At 42.5% G+C, this 19,849-nt stretch overlaps 1 protein-coding gene across 7 annotated transcripts in view; it reads left to right on the forward strand.

Moving 5' to 3' along the window:
- Positions 1 to 19,849, forward strand: part of CHST11 (carbohydrate sulfotransferase 11) — a 260,188-nt gene that overhangs the window by 234,927 nt on the left and 5,412 nt on the right. The window lies entirely within an intron of this gene.

Raw genomic sequence — 19,849 nt, forward strand, 5'->3', positions numbered from 1 at the left:
AGGCTGTAAAATGAGTTCCCAAGAAAAGTAGTGGGACTTTTAAAAACAAGACTAATCAGCACACTAGAGATTGCACAGTAGTGCAGGGAACAGTGCAGTATGGCAGGGAGTTGGACTGGGTGACCAAACAGGGCTTTTTCGTCTCTTATGGGGGAGATTTTCAAAGGCATAAAGGGCAATTAGGCACCTAACTCCCATGGAAAGTTGAGTGCCTGACTTCCTTTTGACAGGTTTCAGAGTAGCAGCCGTGTTAGTCTGTATTCGCAAAAAGAAATGGAGTACTCGTGGCACCTTAGAGACTAACAAATTTATTTGAGAATAAGCTTTCGTGAGCTACAGCTCACTTCATCGGATGAAGTGAGCTGTAGCTCACGAAAGCTTATGTTCAAACAAATTTGTTAGTCTCTAAGGTGCCACAAGTCCTCCTTTTCTTTTGACTTCCTTTTGTGCCTTTGAAAAAATCCCCCAGTGATTCTTTTAGCACTTCTAAAGCATCCATTCTCACACTATCAAGGGTCCCCCATCACCCATCAGGATTCCATTCTGTTGAGACAAGCACCTGTTTCACTACTGTCAGCTGAATCTGTGGAGTTATGGAAAGATGTTGTGCATCCAGGCTGTGGACAATCTGTCTGTCTGAGGGCATGGGGGGAGAGTGCTAGCTCCCAAATCCTATTAGAAGCTGAAATTCATATAGGGTTGGAGCTAAAGCCCTCTGAAATCAATGGGAATCTTTCTGTTGACTTTGGATCAGGCTTATAGTATATATATTTTTTCTTCTTCTTTTGACATTGCTTGGTGCAGAGACCTCAGAGAGGGGAATTCTTGACAGAATAGACAGACTGCAGGTTTTACATCTGCCTTAACTCAAATCATCCTCCTTTCATAAGTTTGTGTCAGCTTTTATTTTACCATAGTCTTTTACATTTCATAAATATTAATTCCCCAAATATTCCCTGTTATTTAATAGTTCACATCTATCACAGGCATTTCTGCTTTCTTGTCACACACAGATGTCATTCTCTGCCATCAAAAGCATGAGCATTTTCAAAAGAAGCTGTTCAGCCAAGAGATAAACAAGCAATATTTTACTGCACGTATTATTTATTGTGGTTCTTTATCGTTCTTTCCTTTCATTTTCTAATGCATCAGTCTGCCCTCTGAGGCTCTTGTTCACCTGCTTCCTTGGAGGGGACTGCTATGCTTTTTTAATCAGTTAACCAAATCTCTAGTAGGCCAGCATTTCAGAATATTTCACGATATGTGCCAGCGTCAAAGTGACATTTTTGGCTAGTTGCCATTTAAAGCCAGATAGTTAAAGGCTGCCTGGGAGCAATTGGATCACTATAACTTTCTCACCTTCTCATCTACAATGCATACCGTGCCTTAAACCCATCTAGAGATGTTGATACCTGGATTAGTAAAAACCTGCATGTTAATTTGGACTGTTGATAATATTTTATTTTGGCTTCACCCACCGACATGCTTTGTTTCTCATAATGAATACTGGTTCTCTAAGCTGGCCACATTTGGCACAATGTTTCACCCTACTATTCCACAGAAACTGTATCCCTCTTGTGTGTCTCTGCTCCTTATGAAACATGCAGTACTTTTCCAGGAAAACAACACTACCTTTTACATTTAGCCTGGTAAGTACACATGCATGGGCCAGTTATTTTTCTGTAACGTACTGGTTGATTTCCAGTGAGGCACTAAATCTTCATTTAAATTCTTACATTTAAACAAACAAACATGAAGCTCCTCTTTGTTCATGCGTACAAGGTTGCATGATTTTCTTCCATTGCAAAACATCTTGGAACTGACGACTTTCACTGAACTAAAGGTTTTGCTGACTTCCAATCAGATCTCAGTGATTCAGAAAGTTCATGATCTATCAAAACAGCTATATGTACTGCTAGAATAGGCGCTATACATTTTAACAGACAGATAATGCCAATTGCCTACCTGTTAAATTCCTCAGTGTCACTGATTTAGCTTGGTTTCAGAGTAGCAGCCATGTTAGTCTGTATTCGCAAAAAGAAAAGGAGTACTTGTGGCACCTTAGAGAGACACATTTATTTGAGCATAAGCTTTCGTGAGCTACAGCTCACTTCATCGGATGCATTCGGTGGAAAATACAGTGGGGAGATTTATATACACACACAGAGAACATGAGAACATTGTTTCATGTTCTCTGTGTGTGTATATATCTCCCCACTGTATTTTCCACCGAATGCATCCGATGAAGTGAGCTGTAGCTCACGAAAGCTTCTGCTCAAATAAATTTGTTAGTCTCTAAGATGCCACAAGTCCTCCTTTTCTGATTTAGCTTGGAAATTAAACCCAAAGGTGAGTTCTCAAGAGCTGTGGTGAGAAATGAACAAGTGGCAATGAAGGTAGGATGTACATCCAAGCAATAACTTTTGGCCCCTTGTCTACTACCACTGAAACCCTGCTCACATCTATCATAGTCACAATGTAACTAGCATCATTTCAACCATAGATTCTGATTCATAAAAGCAGCCCTACTCAGCAAAGCATTTAAGTGTGCTTAAAACCCACTTATTTCAATAGCATTTTAAGCATGTGCTTTAAGTGCTGTCCTGAATTGGGGCCATAGTGTGAAAGCAGCCTTGGCAATGTTTTAAGGCAAATCCTGCCAGGGTCTCGCTCCCCAGTCTCTGCTGCTGTGGGGGGCTTGACAAGCCCCACCAGTAGAACAGTTTCTCTGTGCAGAATGTGACACAGCATGCGAGGAGCCCCTGCGGGTGGTTAGCCAGTCCTGCCAATCCCAAGAGTTCAATAATCAGGAGTTAGGACCCAGTCTCTGGGGTGTATCAAGCAGGAGAGCTAGAAACTCACCGAAAAAAAAAAAGGCTGAAATTTTCACACAAAACATGTTTTTATCTTACAGTCCCAGCTCCCAGAGTCAAGACAGATAACCAAGTTGGGAGAGCTGGCCACACTGGGTTAGCATGCCTTGCCCAAGGCAGAGCTGTGCTCTGTAGGGGCTTCTTCCATGCTTCTGGGCATGTGTGGAGAGAGGCTGGGGGCAGGGCTTGACTGGGTGGCACAATGGCAGTGTGGCTCTGCTGTCAGACTCCCCCAATGGCAGAGGAGGGGAAGTGCAGCAGTGTGAGAGCACCTCTCTGTGGCTCAAAAACGAGGAGTCCTTGTGGCACCTTAGAGACTAACACATTTGTTTGGGCATAAGCTTTTGTGGGCTAAAACCCACTTCATTAGATGTATGGAGTGGAAAATACAGGAGCAGGTATAAATACACAGTACATGAAAAGATGGCAGTTGCCCTACCAAGTGGGAGGTCAGGCTAATGAGACAATTCAATTAACAGCAGGATACCAACGGAGGAAAAATCACTTTTGAAGTGGTAATGAGAGTGGCCCATTTCAGATAGGGGACAAAAACTGTGGCTTAGTTCTGTGGCTCAGTTTCCACATCTGGAAGCAGGGGAAGTGTCAAGGACTTTGATGTCTCCAGATGAAAAGTACCATATAAAAGCTAAGTGTTATTTTTATCCCAGCCCTCCGTCTGCAAGAGTGGCTGCAGATGCAGCTTCAGGAGGAAATATCCATCCTGTCACCACCTGTTGTGCTCCCTGCCAGAGGTCTATTTACTGGGATTTAAAACTGCAACTAGGATTTATTCCTATTGTGTGTATATCTGCTACCTCAGACCCTAATATTGCAGTTCACACCTACTATCTGCCCAGATTTTAACATTCTTGGGCCTGATCCAAGGTGCACTGTAGTCAATGGAGAGACTCCCATTGACTTCAGTGGGCTTTAGGTCAGGCCCATAGTTAGGTTCTTAAGCATTATTGGTACAATCGTCTCTCGCATAGAAAAATCAATGAGGGGTGGCGGGGGAGGTAATAATTCCATCTAAAGTGTTTGTGTGGAGTGAAGAGGAGACTAATTTAGGTCCATAAGCTGCAGGGGTAAAAAGAAAATTCAGCAAGAGCCAACTCTGAGCTGCAAAAAAGGGCATCCCTTTTCTTCATGTGTGGGCTTTAAGTCTCCTGGCTGGCTATTTAGTGGCTCATCTGGCTCAGCTAACCATGGTAAGGATTCTCTCTTCCTCGCAATGGGATAAACTAACCTGCTGTTTAGCTCCACTCAAGTGTTTCTCTTCTCATTGTAGATGCAGGCAAAAGAGACTGTGAATCATTAAAAGCTAAACAGGAGCAGATGTTCTGTATCAGGTTTAAAGTAGCAGTGTGTGGTAGCTGCTTTATCTTAATCTTCTAAATAGTATGTATGTTTTGGAGCAGCCTCTTATCCATTCTGTTTAATATTTGTGCCTGCCTTGGAAAATGTCTGAGTCTTTTTTTCCTCTTGAACTGCGGGATTGAAAATTCAACTGGACTGTGAATCCAAGACTGTAGAGTTTTGCACAGGAGACGTTTTAAAAAAGAGCAGCAGAGGCCAGAACGAGAACAGCTAGTGAGACACTACTGTGAAAAAAGTCAGAGCAGACAATAGGCAGAATGAAAAATAAATGCAAACCTTAAACTATCAAAATCCAATAGAATTCCAATGATCTCCGGGCATGCCTCCAACCTCTGCCTACAGGAGTGCTGAGGCTCTACCAGTGCAGCCAAAACACGGTGGGATTGCTAATGTGAGAGGAAGTGCTTTGGACCAGTACAGTGTTTCTGCTTTATTTATGAAGGCAAAAAGATGATGGGTGAAGAAAAGAGTGAGAGGGAAAAGAGAAAAATGAATAAAAACCAGAGTCAATATACTGTGAAGCTCCCACACTTGTATCATTGGAATGCGGGCAGGCTCTTCTATTCCGAACATGCGGCACACATTTCACTTTAGCTAGGAAAACAAAGGGTGTGCGGACGGTTGTTTTTGTTTTTTAAATGAACAAATCATTGGGGGGGTTGAGAGGAGGTGGATCTGGCCTGCACAGCCCATCTTGCTGGTGAGAATGCATGAAATGGAAAAACTAACAAGTTGTGACTTGTAGAGCTCCAGCTGGACTTTGCAGGGCTGGAAGTCAGGGGTCGGGGTTAACTATTTCTACTTGTCACCTGAGAATATTTGCTCTTGAAATCATTGAGACATGACAATGGGTGAAACCTTCCAATGCCATCATCTTAGTCTCTCTTGAATGTGGAACCATATTTTAAGGGCTAAAAGGGAACTGGGGGTAGAGAGTCGCACCTCCCTAGCTAGAACTCCTGGAAGCTTGTGCCGCCCTGAGGTACAATGTCTCCAGGGGCAGAAAAGCCATGTTTCTGGGTTTGCTAGTTCCTGCAGCAACACTGGTGCATAGAAGTTCGGCATGCTGGAGAACCGTTGTGACTGGTTCTTGTCTGGTTGCATGAAGAGAAGTCTCCTGGTACTCTCCCCACCTTTTGTGTGGGGAGTAAGCAGTCTCATCTCACCCTAAGTCAAAAACGGAAAGTGAGCAAACACAGTATCCAAAGTGTCTCCAGACCAACAGCGTGAGATGTCCAACTGACAGAGAACTCAATTGGACTCAACCCCCATTTGTGAAATTCTCACAAAGGGAAGGATTGATGCCTTTCCCTGCTGCTGTCTTTAAAACAGTCTGTGTCATCATAGAATTCACTAACTGTACAATAGCCCCTTGGTCTGGAACTGCTGCATCTCCGATACAAGCATGCATTCGGCTTCATTTTCTAGCACTGAAAGATATTGTAACTCCTGGTCTAAGCTGATGCATTTATTTTAATGTAATAGGGTTTAGACTGAGTGACCCTATCAATAATTTAAACAAGAATAAACATCCTGCCTGTAAATCTGTTTGCATTTTAAATTAAACATGAAAGGTATCTTTAGGCATTTTATGCCCCTGTTATTTTATATTGCTAGGTCAGCCACCTTACAAAGAATGTATTAGCATCAGTGTTCAAAGGGCAAATCCTCCGCCTAGAAATTCACCATGCTTTGTGCCATAGCAACCCTGTGGGACCCTTGCAGAGGTTTCATTGGGCCTCTGCACCTCCTTGTGTACTGGGCAGGAGCGATCCCACACTCAGCAGCACAGAGAGGGACGGTGCAAGTGAGCCAGAAAAAGTTGCCACTGGCTCCTTACTTATGTGAATCCAGCAGTTGGAAATCCTATATGGAGGGTACAGAGACGCACATTCTCCAGCTGCAGCCAATAATTTATAGTATGGCTGCTGCTAGCAGATAGACCATGTATTCACAGATTGTCCTTTCTGTCTTGTAAAGTAGTGTGTGAATTTAGTGCTGGGTTAAAGTGTCATACTGCTAGCCCTAGCTAAGGACATTTTCTGTTCACTCACCTCACCGGTGCTGCCTCCACCCTGCCCTACCAAAGTGTTTCAGTCCTGCCCTGGAAGAACCATCTCCAGGCATGAGAAGGCAGGTCACCTCCCTGCCCTCGCAGTCCTTAGGCATGATCTGAAATATGGTCTTCTGCTCTTTCAAAGCCCATCCATTACGTATGGATTTCATTCTTTTCCATGTTTCAGAGTAACAGCCGTGTTAGTCTGTGTTCACAAAAAGAAAAGGAGTACTTGTGGCACCTTAGAGACTAACAAATTTATTTGAGCATAAGCTTTCGTGAGCTACAGCTCACTTCATCGGATGCATCAAGAAAGCTTATGCTCAAATTTGTTAGGCTCTAAGGTGCCACAAGTACTCCTATTCTTTTCCGTGTTACTAGCATTCCTTGTTAAATCAAGAGAAAAAGAGCCATTTCCCTTCAAAAACAATGACAAGCAAGTAAAAAGAAATGGGCAGAGCGAAAACCCATATGCAAAGAATTATAGTCGCGTTGAAGGATCTCTTAACCTAGTCCCTTTCTAAGGCTATAATGGGGGGGGGGAAGTACAGCGGGTTTAAACCACGTGATACTAATCTCACCTGCATTGAAGGAGAAGCTCCAGATGGTACCACTTTACGGCAACAGGCACCATCCTCCCATTAGAAAACCACGCAGAGGATGAAGGGAAGGGTGCTGGCTGTTCATCTGGGATGGAAGCCATTATGCCTGGGCTGGGCAGGCTGGCTCAAGGTGGGCAGCTTCGAGGCTATGCCAGGCATACCTTGCTTCACCATTATAAAGAAGGCGAGTGCACTTCCATCTAGTGCATGCTGTTGACCCTAGCCATACACACAGCTGAGTGTCTGGACTTGCCCCTGGCTACAGACTGTGCCTCTCTTGGGCCATTGTATTGTAGCTAGCCCCCTCTCCTACCACTTTTTGTGTCCTGCCCTGCTGTTTTCATGGGAATGGGGAGAGGGCAACATTCCCAAATCCTATGACCCCACAGAGCCAGTGAGCAGGAGCTAGGCAATGTAAAAAGGATTATGCCAGGAGATAGGAAGGACCTAGCTGTTTAAGGGTTTACATCCTGACAGCTACAGCCTGACACTTATTTGAAAAACTTATTTCTAGAGCTCTGTTGCCTCCCATTCCTGATGGAGTCTTCAAGCAGCCGGCGGAGCAGGACAAGGCTGCGAGAGCAGCAAAAGGGGAGTCAGCGTTTTAACCAGATCAGTGGAGGGGAAAAAAAAGAACCTGGCAAGTGTTCAGAATCCATGAAAGGAGCATAATGCAAGGCAAGCAGCCATAGGCTGCAGCCTGACGATTCAGGAGCAAACAGAAAGCAAACTGTAAGAGTGGCTTTCCACCCCATAAGCTTTTCACAAGGAAATGAGCTAAGAGTGAGAGCTTTGAAAAAATAGAAAGGAGCGAGTAGGTTTAAAAAAAAAACACACCCCAAACTAGTTTAAAAGGAAAAATCTGTTGATTTTACTGTAAATTAAAATTTTGCACCCTGCCCTAAAAATAGATGAACTATTATATCAGTTATCAGGCAAGACAACACTCAGACAGGAAGATAACAAGATGTTATACAGTTCATATGAATTATTTTTAAAATTTCCCATAGATTTTAACATCAGAAGGCTTTATGTGGCAATTTAAGGGGCTTAAAAATGTAACAAGGAACTCGCTGAATTAGTTTTCACGTGGTTATTTGGGAATATGTGTCACAATTCTTTCCCTGTTGTGCTTAGACCCAGGGAGATGCAGCCTTTTCAGAAAGTGCCGCATGGTCAAATTTGCAGAGCATTAAAATGGTGCCTTTTGTATTTTTGGCATTGTCGCTGGCTCGTGCTGGCATTAATGGGAAGCGGCACTGAAGGAAAGCAGTTTCAACAGCATTGTGCCAATCAGAGCTGCTACTTAAGGAAGCTTGCGGTGGATAGCTGCTTACTACTGACAGTGGGTTTCTCTTTGTGCACAGGAACTGAGATGGCTTGGAGGGAAATTTTCATTTCATTTACAAACCCTCTTCATTGTATATTGTCATTATCCTGTCTTGCTCTTTCTTTGGGTCTCATCCTGAGAGATGTGAGAAACCTCAGCTCCAACCCCAACTCTGATTTGGGTTGGAACCTCTGATATTTGTCTTTAAATCAGAAGAAAACAAAAAGTTACAAAGAGATAGAACAAGCCCACTTTTCTTTCTAACCTAGTAAATGATATTGCTGTGCGAGTAGATTCTACTGCAGAAATATTTGCTGGAAAGTCCTATGTCTTTAAGTTTATAAATGGCTGATAGCATTTTAATAGGAGATTTTTTAAAAGCATGGAGTCGCACCATTCTTTTGCTACCTAAGTAGGTAGGTGAAAAAGCAGGATGTTGGGCAACTTCCAGTTCCTTTGGTGGTGCTATATATGAAATGCCCACCCACACCCACTTTCCCTAGCCCCCTCCCTGTCCTCATTCAAGTCTCTCGAGACGCTTTTCTTTCAGAAAGGCTACAGTAGGGAGCTAACAACATAGAACAAAACTTCAGGTTACTCCCTCTGCTTGGTGTCCTAGCACATCCTTTCTTCTCTGTAGTTATCTTAAAACATGTCAGCCCAAGCCCAAAGGACTTATCTGTGTCTCATCAGTGCTTTGTACATTAATTTATAATAACTCATAGTTATTTAAGAGATAAGTGGGAAGGCTGCAAGGCAAATTAAGTCAGCTGCTCAAAAGCTTGTGGCTTTAGTAGATCAGTGTCTAATGACTCAAGGCCCAATTCTGCAAGCCCTCCACCTGTCAAATTACCATAGACCTTAGTGGGAGTTCTACACAAAGAGGGTTTACAAGATCAAACTGAAAGGTCTGTTTTCACTCACTCAGTAGGTCCTGGATTCGACTTCTGTATCAGGATGTTCATACTCCTCATACTGCAGTGTACCATAGACATGAACTGGTGATAGCTGTCCACAGCACGTCTGAAACAATGTGGCAGTCATACCAGCGGGGGGCAATATACAGTGGCTACTGGGGATATTCCCCAAAGTGAAATGATGGGCACCCCTCAAGCCCCTGCTGTGAACAGCTTTGGATGAATCTAGGCAGATTGCAACGTAACTGCATTCCCCTTGATTCTTTCCAGTTACCGTGCTAGGAACCTCTTCCTTTTTATGGAATTCAGCAATGTGTTAGCAGTGTCATAACAGATGCTGAAAGTGTGGTGACCTCTAGCAATGTAGGTCAGACAGCAGGAAGGTTTTTCATTTTAAATTAAATTTGTAAATGGTAGGAACTTTTAGTTTTTAATATGAACAGTGATTTATGATGGTACTTAAAGAATGAGCCAAAAGTGGACAAATTCATCAAACATACTGTCCTTTTTTTGTCATAGAAGGACCAGATCAATGTGACATGATTGTTAGACTTTTGGAGCCAGATCTCCAGTTGGTATAAATGAGTGTAGCTCCACTGCTTACAACAGAGCGACACCAGTTTACACTAAGGGTTTAGCCTTTGGTTTCCTTGGCTTTGCTACTTTTATGAGACAATTAATTGGAAATTTGCCAAATTAAATTCTTTTCCTTTCTACCAGCCGCCTTATAACACTGAATATATTATGCAACATGCTTTTAGTAGATGCAGCTTGAGACACCAAGTTTCCCTTCTGTATGTTAGGTCCCAAGAAATACTGCAGCATTAATATTCCTCTTTAAATTATCCTGGGTTCATGATCTTTGTCCTTCCTGAGGTTGCCATCTGTCCTCCAAAAATACTGTATTTAAATTGATGATTTTAACTGTACCTTTGTCGCCATTGTTCTCTTTGTTGCCAGTCTAGGATACTGCCAGAATGCTTATTTCCAAGTTGTATTAAAAGCAGGGGTGGGCAAACTTTTTGGCCCAAGGGCCACATCTGGGTATGGAAATTGTATAGCAGGCCAGGAATGGTCACAAAATTAGGGTTGGGGTGCGGAAGAGGGTGAGGACTCTGGCTGGGGGGTGCGGGCTCTGGGATGGGGCCAGAAATGAGGAGTTCAGGTTATGGGAGGGTGCTTCGGGCTGGGACCAAAGGATTCAGAGCGTGGGAGGGAGATCAGGGCTGGGGCAGGGGGTTGGGGCACAGGAGGGAGTCAGGGGGGCAGGCTCCGGGCAGCGCTTACCTCAAGCAGCTCCCAGCAGCAGCAGCATGTTCTCCCTCCAGCTCCTACCCGGAGGCGCAGCCAGACAGCTCTGCGCGCTGCCCTGTCCGCAGGTACCGCCCCTGAAGCTCCCATTGACCATGATTCCTGGCCAATGGGAACTGCGGGGGAAGCACTTGGGGTGGGGCAGGGTGTGGAGCCCCCTGGCTGCCCCTACGTGTAGGAGCTGGAGGGGGGACATGCCGCTGCTTCTGGGAGCTGCACGGAGTTGGGCAAGCCACTGACCCCAGCAGGAACTCGAGGACCAGATTAAAACATCTGGAGGGCCGGATGAAACCCCCAGGTCATAGTTTGCCCACTCCTGTTGTAGAGACTCAGGCTGCAGCCAAATTCAACCTTGACTTTAGTAGAGCTAAACTTTAGTAGTCTAGCTACAAAAGATGGATTTTAAGTGTCTAATATTTACAGATTTGTCATGGGACTAAATAAAGCAGTGTTCTGACAATATCTCCAAATCTATTGGGTTACCTTTAAAATCAAACCCCCAGCTAAATTTATTTCAAGGCACAGTTCTAAATTATTGACCTACAGTACACATTTCTGGTCCAAAATAACGTAAAGTCTTCACTACAACAGATATTCTTTTGAGAAAGGCAAATTGGGAGGTTAACCAATGCTGAGGTCTGAGGAAAATCTTTTTTTTTTTAGTGATATACAGCTATTTCCTCACTCCCCCATTAGGGAAATGCCTTAAGTGCAAATATCTAAATGAACTTGAACAAGCCAAATACCCATAAAGCCTGAAGTATAACATACTACTTAAGGAAATGTTTTCAATTAGCAGGTCAGATTCTGAACATGCTGCTTGATCACGAAGCCAGGAAAGGCCCTTAAAGATTAGCTGACCCTGCTGTGCTTAGGTATCCAGAAGAAAATACCTACCAGCTCATTACTGTAATTTATCCACTGGCAATAAATCTGTAGTTCTTTGTGTTGAAGGTTGATGGCTGTCAATTTGTCAGCAAATGCAAGTCCCAGTAGCATAAACCCCTGCAGAGAAACGGCACAAAACCATGACACATGCCTAGCTATGGGCATGATCCAGCAAAGAGCTGAGTGTCCTGAAGAAAAATAATGGATGATGATCAGCAACTCGCAAGAGAAGCTCAGCCCCACCCTGGATCAAGCCCTGACGTTGCAAGGCATGGGATGAACTTAGCAATAACACACAGACAGTTTCTCTTTTCTTGAATTTAGCCGTGCTTTAGGTATTCCATCTAATGTCACTTAAAGATAACTAAAACTAATAGTCAGCACATGTACCATACCTGACAGTTTCTACAGAAGTCAAGAGCATGGAAAGCAGCTGATTTGTTAATCCTCAAAACATTAAAGGACCCATCTATGTTACACACACACACACACACACACCCAGGTGAACAGAACCCTTTTTTTTTAAAAGGTCTTTTTTCCTTTGTACTTCATCTGAGGTCTAAATGCGGCCAGCACCTCTATTAGTAGCTATTTCTGGTATCATATTGTTGGCTAATTATTTGTTGCTGCTGGACCTGAGATTGAGAGCTGAAGAAACTATTTGTGGTGTGTTGTCCTGCTTCACCCTGATGCCACATCAGGAGAGTGACATCAGGGTGACATCCGTTTTTATATGGTCTTTTATCTGTCTCAAAGGTACCACACCAACAGGAAAGAAACAGTGACTGAGGGTCAGTCTCATTAGGGTAAAACAAATGTATTTTAGCATGTCTTCAAAAACTGTAAGCACTTTCCTGAATCAAGACCTAACTTAGTGAATAAAGTAAAACATGTGTTGATCTTCTTCTCCTGCTGCCCCCATCCCATCCCCACTCTTGACTTCAGTGGGACTTAAGCACATGCTTAAAGTGCTATCCTAACACCAAGGATGGATTTAAGTGTTTGCTTAACTACTTTCCTCAATCAAGGCTGCAATTAATTAACTCTAGCAGTGAATTTATCCAAACCTAAGAACAGGGCCCACGTTATCCTTTCAGTTACATTTCCATAACTGCTACTGAAGCCCAGCATATAATGACTTCAGTGGGAAGTATGAGCACATACTAGCTGTTTGATTTGCCTCTCACCTGATCCATGGCTGAGATCCGATTCAACTTTTTTTTTATTTCAGCACCCAGAGTAAATTGTTCAAATAGCCTCTAGGTATATTTTCCTTTGCTTTGCACTGACATAGCTAAACTTAGAATCACAAGCATTTCTTTAAAGGAGACTAACTGTGCAGCTTTAGAAAAAACAAACGTGCAGGATCAAATTCATCCCTAGGTTAAGTAGATGCAGTTTCAGAATCAGCAGCAGATTCGCGTCTCTTTTCCACGTTGAGCCAATGAAGTCATTAAGTGACTTTGGCCCTGCACAGAATATAGAATGAAATGCTGGTTCTGGGCCACAACACAAGAAACTTCAAAGTTAATATTTAATATATTTATTTTAAAATAAGTCACACTTATTAAAATTGCATTGTATATTATCCTAGGTCCTGGGGTAGACAGTACATGGAATATTGGTCAATTTGGCAGGAGACTGCTTGGTGTCCCCCTATGAATTCAGTCAGTGGCTGTGTTACCTTAACTGACCTCTGGGCTGCACCGTGAAAGTCCTTTGATGTCTCCCTCCAATTCAGTTTGAGACCTATAATCACCTCTTATCACTAGGTGAATACCAGCAGTGTGCTCTTCCTGTGGATAGAGAGGACAGCTGCTTCCTAAGATTCATTTGATATGTGTGTCAGCCACCGAAGAGCATTTGCTTTACTAGTGGGGAGCGAACCTGCCTATAAATGCCAAGAACAATGCACCTGCTTCACTTTGCCTCAGTCTTTAATAAGGCTAATGAGGATCTTAGGGATAATGGTAGCATGACAAACGGGAATGAGGATATGGAAGTAGATATTACCATATCTGAGGTAGAAGCGAAACTCGAACAGCTTAAGGGGACTAAATCGAGGGGCCCAAGAATATTAAAGGAATTGGCACATGAAATTGCAAGCCCATTAGCAAGAATTTGTAATAAATCTGTAAACTCAGGGGTTGTACAGTATGATTGGAGAATTGCTAACATAGTTCCTATTTTTAAGAAAGGAAAAAAAAAGTGATCCGGGTAACTACAGACCTGTTAGTTTGATATCTTTAGTATGCAAGGCCTTGGAAAAAATTTTGAAGGAGAAAGTAGTTAAGGATATTGATGTCAATGGTAAATGGGACAAAATACAACATGTTTTACAAAAGGTAGATCGTGCCAAACCAAACTGATATTCTTCTTTGAGAAAGTAACAGATTTTTTAGACAAAGGAAACGCAGTGGTTCTAATTTACCTAGATTTCAGTAAGGCATTTGATACTGTGCCACCTGGGGAATTATTAGTTAAATTGGAAAAGATGGGGATCAATATGAAAATTGAAAGGTGGATAAGGAATTGGTTAACAGGGAGACTACAGCGGGTCATACTGAAAGGTGAACTGTCATGCTGGAGGGAGGTTACCAGGAGTTCCTCAGAGATCAGTTTTGGGACCAATGTTGTTTAATCTTTTTATTACTGACCTCGGCACAAAAAGTGGGAGTGTGCTAATAAAGTTTGCGGATGATACTAAGCTGGGAGGTATTGCCAATTTAGAGAAGGACCGGGAAATCATACAGGAAGATCTTGATAACCTTGTAAACTGGAGTAATAGTAATAGGATGAAATTTAATAGTGAGAAATGTGAGGTTATGCATTTAAGGATTAATAACAAGAATTTTAATTATAAGCTGGGGACACATCAATTAGAAGTAACGGAGGAGGAGAAGACCTTGGAGTATTGGTTGATCACAGATTGACTATGACCTGCCAATGTGATATGGCCATGAAAAAAAGCTAATGCGGTCTTGGGATGCATCAGGCGAGGTATTTCCAGTAGAAATAAGGAGGTTTTAGTACCGTTATACAAAGTACTGGTGAGACCTCATCTGGAATGATGTGTGCAGTTTTGGTCTCCCATGTTTAAGAAGGATGAATGCAAACTGGAACAGGTACAGAGAAGGGCTACGAGGATGATCCGAGGAATGGAAAACGTGTCTTATGAAAGGAGACTCAAGGAGCTTGGCTTGTTTAGCCTAACCAAAAGAAGGTTGAGGGGAGATATGATTGTTCTCTATAAATATATCAGAGGGATAAATACCGGAGAGGGAGAGGAATTATTTAAGCTCAGTACCAATGTGGACACAAGAACAAATGGATATAAACTGGCCATCAGGAAGTTTAGACTTGAAATTAGATGAAAGTTTCTAACCATCAGAGGATTGAAGTTCTGGAATAGCCTTCCAAGGGAAGCAGTGGGGGCAAAAGACCTATCTGGCTTCAAGATTAAACTCGATAGGTTTATGGAGATGGTATGATGGGATAACATGATTTTGGCAATTAATTGATCTTTAAATATTCATGGTAAATAGGCCCAGTGGCCTGTGATGGGATGTTAGATGGGGTGGGATCTGAGTTACTACAGAGAATTCTTTCCTGGGTATCTGGCTGGTGAAACTTGCCCATATACTCAGGGTTCAGCTGATCGCTATATGTGGGGTTGGGAAGGAATTTTCCTCCAGGGCAGATTGGAAGAGGCCCTGGAGGTTTTTTGCCTTCCTCTGTAGCATGGGGCATGGGTCTCTTGCTGGAGGATTCTCTGCTCCTTGAAGTCTTTAAACCATGGTTTGAGGACTTCAGTAGCTCAGACATAGGTGAGAGGTTTATCGCAGGAGTGGGTGAGTGAGATTCTGTGGCCTGCGTTGTGCAGGAGGTCAGACTAGATGATCATAATGGTCCCTTCTGACCATTCTATGAGTCTTAATATCTAGGAGTCTATGAAAGGTAGCACAACTATTGATTTCACCGCAGTTACACCACCTTGCAACAGCAGTGAAGTTAGTGCGCTCTTCAAGAAGTCTGACCCAATAGGCAAAAGCCTAGAGTGAAGCTCCCAGTCGCAGGTCTCCTGCATGGTGTTAATTGTCTTCCATGCTCTGGGGATGGCTGAATAGTTCAAGTGCTGTAGAGTGTATATTAAATAGAGTGGTTTCAGAGTAGCAGCCAAAAGAACAGGAGTACTTGTGGCACCTTAGAGACTAACACATTTATTGAGCATAAGCTTTCGTGAGCTACCGTTCACTTAATCGGATGCATTATGCTCAAATAAATGTGTTAGTCTCTAAGGTGCCACAAGTACTCCTTTTCTTTTTATTAAATAGAGTGGGTTTTTAAATAGTTAGTGAGCCCTCTAGTGGTACTCATTGTGTTCTGTGGTTTAGAAGCCATCAGACCCAGAGCAGCAATATATATGTAGCTAGGCCTGACATGTTTGTGTCTTTTTAGTATATGTGGTAATTGGGACCTAACTGTGCCCAGATAGTTTATTCAGATTGAAAGAGCAAAAGGCACAATAAGCACCCATTTGGAATGTGCCCTTTAAGGAGTGAATTCAATTGTGGGCAACCCAGTTTAGTTGCAATCCAAAATGGGACATTATTCTCCTTTGCCTTGATATATGAAATTCCCATTAATGGTAATGTGCATATGCCCTGAGAGGAGAAACTCTAGGACTAATTATATGTAAGCAGAAATACAAAGTATAGCACTGCAAAGATTCATTCATAAATTTTAAGTCCAGAAGAAACCATTACACCATCTTTACTGATTTCCTATATAACACAGGCCATGGAACATCTCCCAGTAATTCCTCTATGTAGTCCAAAAACAGAGCCACAAGAAAACATACATATTAGAATATTGCAAACTTTGAAAGTTGTTCTGAATCTGGAAGTAAAATAAGGTACTGGGCCCTATCCTGCTCCTACTGCTGTCAACGGAAGTCAATTTTGCCATTAATTAAAACAGGGGTGTTTCTACCTATATGAAGAGCAGTGTATTGTTCAGTACCAGGGGCAAAATTAATCCCTTGTGTAACTCCAGTTAATTTAATAATGTTGTTAACATAACGTTGCTCCTGTAGCTTTGTGAAGAGGGTACCAATTTCAATTGTTGAATTTCTTATTTCTTTCCCCCCTAGCCTCAGAAAAGACATTTTCTTTAAACAGCAGTGCGATCCTGGACAGAAGCATTTAGACATCCTACTTACAAATTCCCTGCTAGTCAACTTCCATAGGACATGGGAAGCCAACCGTAGAATGTTCTTCCCATCTCCAGGACTGTAACATCAAACTGCACTTTAAATGCGCCTGGCCAACATTCAGAGGAATGCCACACACAGGAGATGATCCAGATTGTCTACACTGCTTGTGTTAGGCCATTGTGTATGGATTAAAACTCTGGGAAAGAGGCAAAGAAGGTAGAATGGCTGGTTTTCATTTTATTTGTATTACAGTAATACCTGGTGACCCCAATGAATATCAGAGACCCATTGTGCTAGGCACTGTCCAGACACACAGGGCAGGGGCCAGGGACAGTCTCTGGCTGACATCTGAAAATCTGAACAGATAATACAAAGGGTAGGAGAAGAAACAGGTGCAGAGAAGTGAAGCGACTTGCCCAAGTCGCACAGTGGGTTAGGAGGGCTAGGATTAGAACAACAGTCTCCTACCTAGTTCTGTAATTTTTTGCAAAGCCAGGATTTTTTCCTGTAATAAAACAATTGAAATATTTAAATAGTTGTTTGCTTGATCATTAATATTTTAAATGAATTACAAAACCAGCTTGTCTCCTCTCCATAGACACTAAAGATTCCATAGTACTCTGTAAGTACTCTGTAAGCTGCACTTAAATGTTCAAACATTGACATATTAATCAGGGTCAAGCCTTGCAGAAGTAGGAGGTTAGGCTCCTAAATCCCAATTTAGTCAACTAAATGAGCGGTCTGCTATTCAAAAGCTGCAAGCACCCAGCAGGTCCCACCAATCTCAATGGCTCAGCACTTGGGGGGAAAACAGGCCACTTAAGGTGCCTGAATAGGGATTTAGAAGCCCGTCCATAGCCTCCTATTTTTGAAACACATGGGTCGCCTGAGGAGGTTGCCTCAGTGTCCTTGACCAAGTTTTTCCCTCCTTTCCCCATTGTTATGCAGCATGCCGTATGCCTGTTGTTGCCACCATCCATGTTGCAAAGGTGACAGCATTTCAGTGGTGCTTGGGGATCCTTCAGGGATCACTGTGTAAATGTCCTAGCAACTAGAATTGCAGTGTAGGATCACCCGAATGACGTGATCAACTCTGAGAAAGTTACCTTGTCCTGCAGTAGCTAGTGTGGTCTTTCTAGCAAAAAGCAGTAATTTTCTCTCTCCTTATGTATTTACATTTGCAGAGGCTAAATATACTTGTGCCAAAGTTAGGCCCTGATGCTTAAATCCATTCCTGTTCAGCAAAGCCCTTAAGCACATGCTTAACCAGGGACATTGAGCCAGACCTTCTCACATTAACAGTGTGGGTCAAGTTTTTCAAAAACAGGAGGTTTAGTTGGACTTTTAAATAGTTCTTCTATTTAGGAGTCTAACTGGCTTAAATGGGACTTCAGCAAATATGTGAATGCTTTGCTCAACTGGGCCTTAAATGCAAAAAGTTTGGGACGTACCAAATCAGAGCCCCAGTCCCGATTGTGGCACAGCTTTTCTCTCCAACCTGCAGCAATTCAGAGGGAGGGAAATTCTCCCCTATGCAGAGAGCTAGCAAAAGGCCATTCACCACTTAGCTTATGCACCTCTGAAGCCTAACTGTGTCCTTTGTGCTGGCCTTCTGCACTGGGGAGAGTTTCACCAGCTAGGCCTTGTATACAATAGTATCACCACCCACAAATGTTCAGTGTTAAAAATATTCTCATAATTCAGCCAAAAGTCAAGTTATTGGCCTTCTGATTATTTTTTTTTTAACCTTTAGGTTGCACTTGGGTCACATTTTCAACCTTTTCTCCCCAACCGTGAAGGCTAGATATGTTTTTAATGAAAGCTGAGAATCTCACGTATAACACCAGGAACTGGGGTGTCAATATAAATACCAAAGTTTGTAAAACTTGTAGTAAAGTCGCAAGAATTGACAACACTGTTTTACTATGCAGAGCAGCACCTGTTTAAATTAAAGGTGTGATTTTTAACCAGTAAGGGTGATCAGATAAAGCAAGCCTAGTTCAAGCTATAATAAAATTGACTAAGAACTAAACCGCCAAAAAAAAAAAAAAGCAAGCCCCCACTCCTAAACCAACCTAAAGGGAATTGCACCAGTTACATCAATTTAGTTAAACTGACATAGATCCAAACTAGCACTGGTTTAGTTGAACTAAGAGTATGTCTACACTGCAATCAGGAGCTGTGATTCCACCATGCGTAGACATACCCAGATTGCTGCAGCACAGACAGTGGCCACTCAAGCCTGTGCCCTGTGTTCTGGGCAGGTGGGCTAGCCTGTGCAGACACTTGTTCTGCCATGGCTTTACTACTGCTATTATTCAAGTTAGCATGGGTATGTCAATGTCTGCTGCAGTTACACCTCCTGACTGCCATGTAGACATACCCTAAAGCATTAATGTCACTGAGCGGGATTTTCTAAAGCACCTATGGGAATTAAGTGCCGACTGCCAATGAAGTTAGGCACCTGTGAGCTGGATGAGATTTCAGTGCTTAACCCAAGTGTCTCTTATTTCTCCCATCTGTAAAATAGAGATATTAATATTTAACTACAGTACATCGGGCGGGAGGGGGAGGCATTGGGAGGCTAAGTTAATTAAGATTTGTTAAGCTCTATGAAATCTTCAGATGGATATTCCTTCTAAATATGCTAGAAAGGCATCTAATAGCATTCTATGTGTCTGACATAAGTTAATTGAGAATAGCAGCTAGCCCCATCAACAACCCACAACAAAACTCTGCCCACAACAGTTAAAAAAAATTAAGAAACTTAACAAAATAATAAAGGGTAACGTGTTCGCAATACTAGTGTGTTAAAAGGCTGCATACTCTTCACCACTCTCTACTAAACGCAAATCAATAGGCAGGAAGTTATAGATAGAATTCTCTTCCTGCTCCTTGAGATATCACTTCAGTGACTACTCTCCTTGGAAAAGCAGAAATCTCCCTGGGTTTTATTTCACATTACAAGGTCATAACCAAGAAATGAGCTGAGATTATTAATTCTGTAGTGTGAAAGACATCTGCAACAAGATCACTTGCTGTTTTCGTTTTGGCAAACTGTCTGACAATGGTGTTCTCCAGCCATGTCTCAGCAGTAAAGGTCAAGCTGGGTTCTGTACTTCTTTAGAAATGAGTCTGACTGCAGTGGTCAGAAAAGATTCTTTTTCTATATCTAAGAAAGCAATGATATTTCAGGAAAATTATATGGCAAAAAAAATGTACTGCCAAGATACATAGGATTGCACAGTCCCTTGCCCTTGTGCTGAAGGGGAAAGCAGTA

This window comes from Dermochelys coriacea, chromosome 1 (genome assembly GCF_009764565.3).
Source record: "Dermochelys coriacea isolate rDerCor1 chromosome 1, rDerCor1.pri.v4, whole genome shotgun sequence".
Classification (NCBI taxonomy): Eukaryota; Metazoa; Chordata; order Testudines; family Dermochelyidae; genus Dermochelys; species Dermochelys coriacea.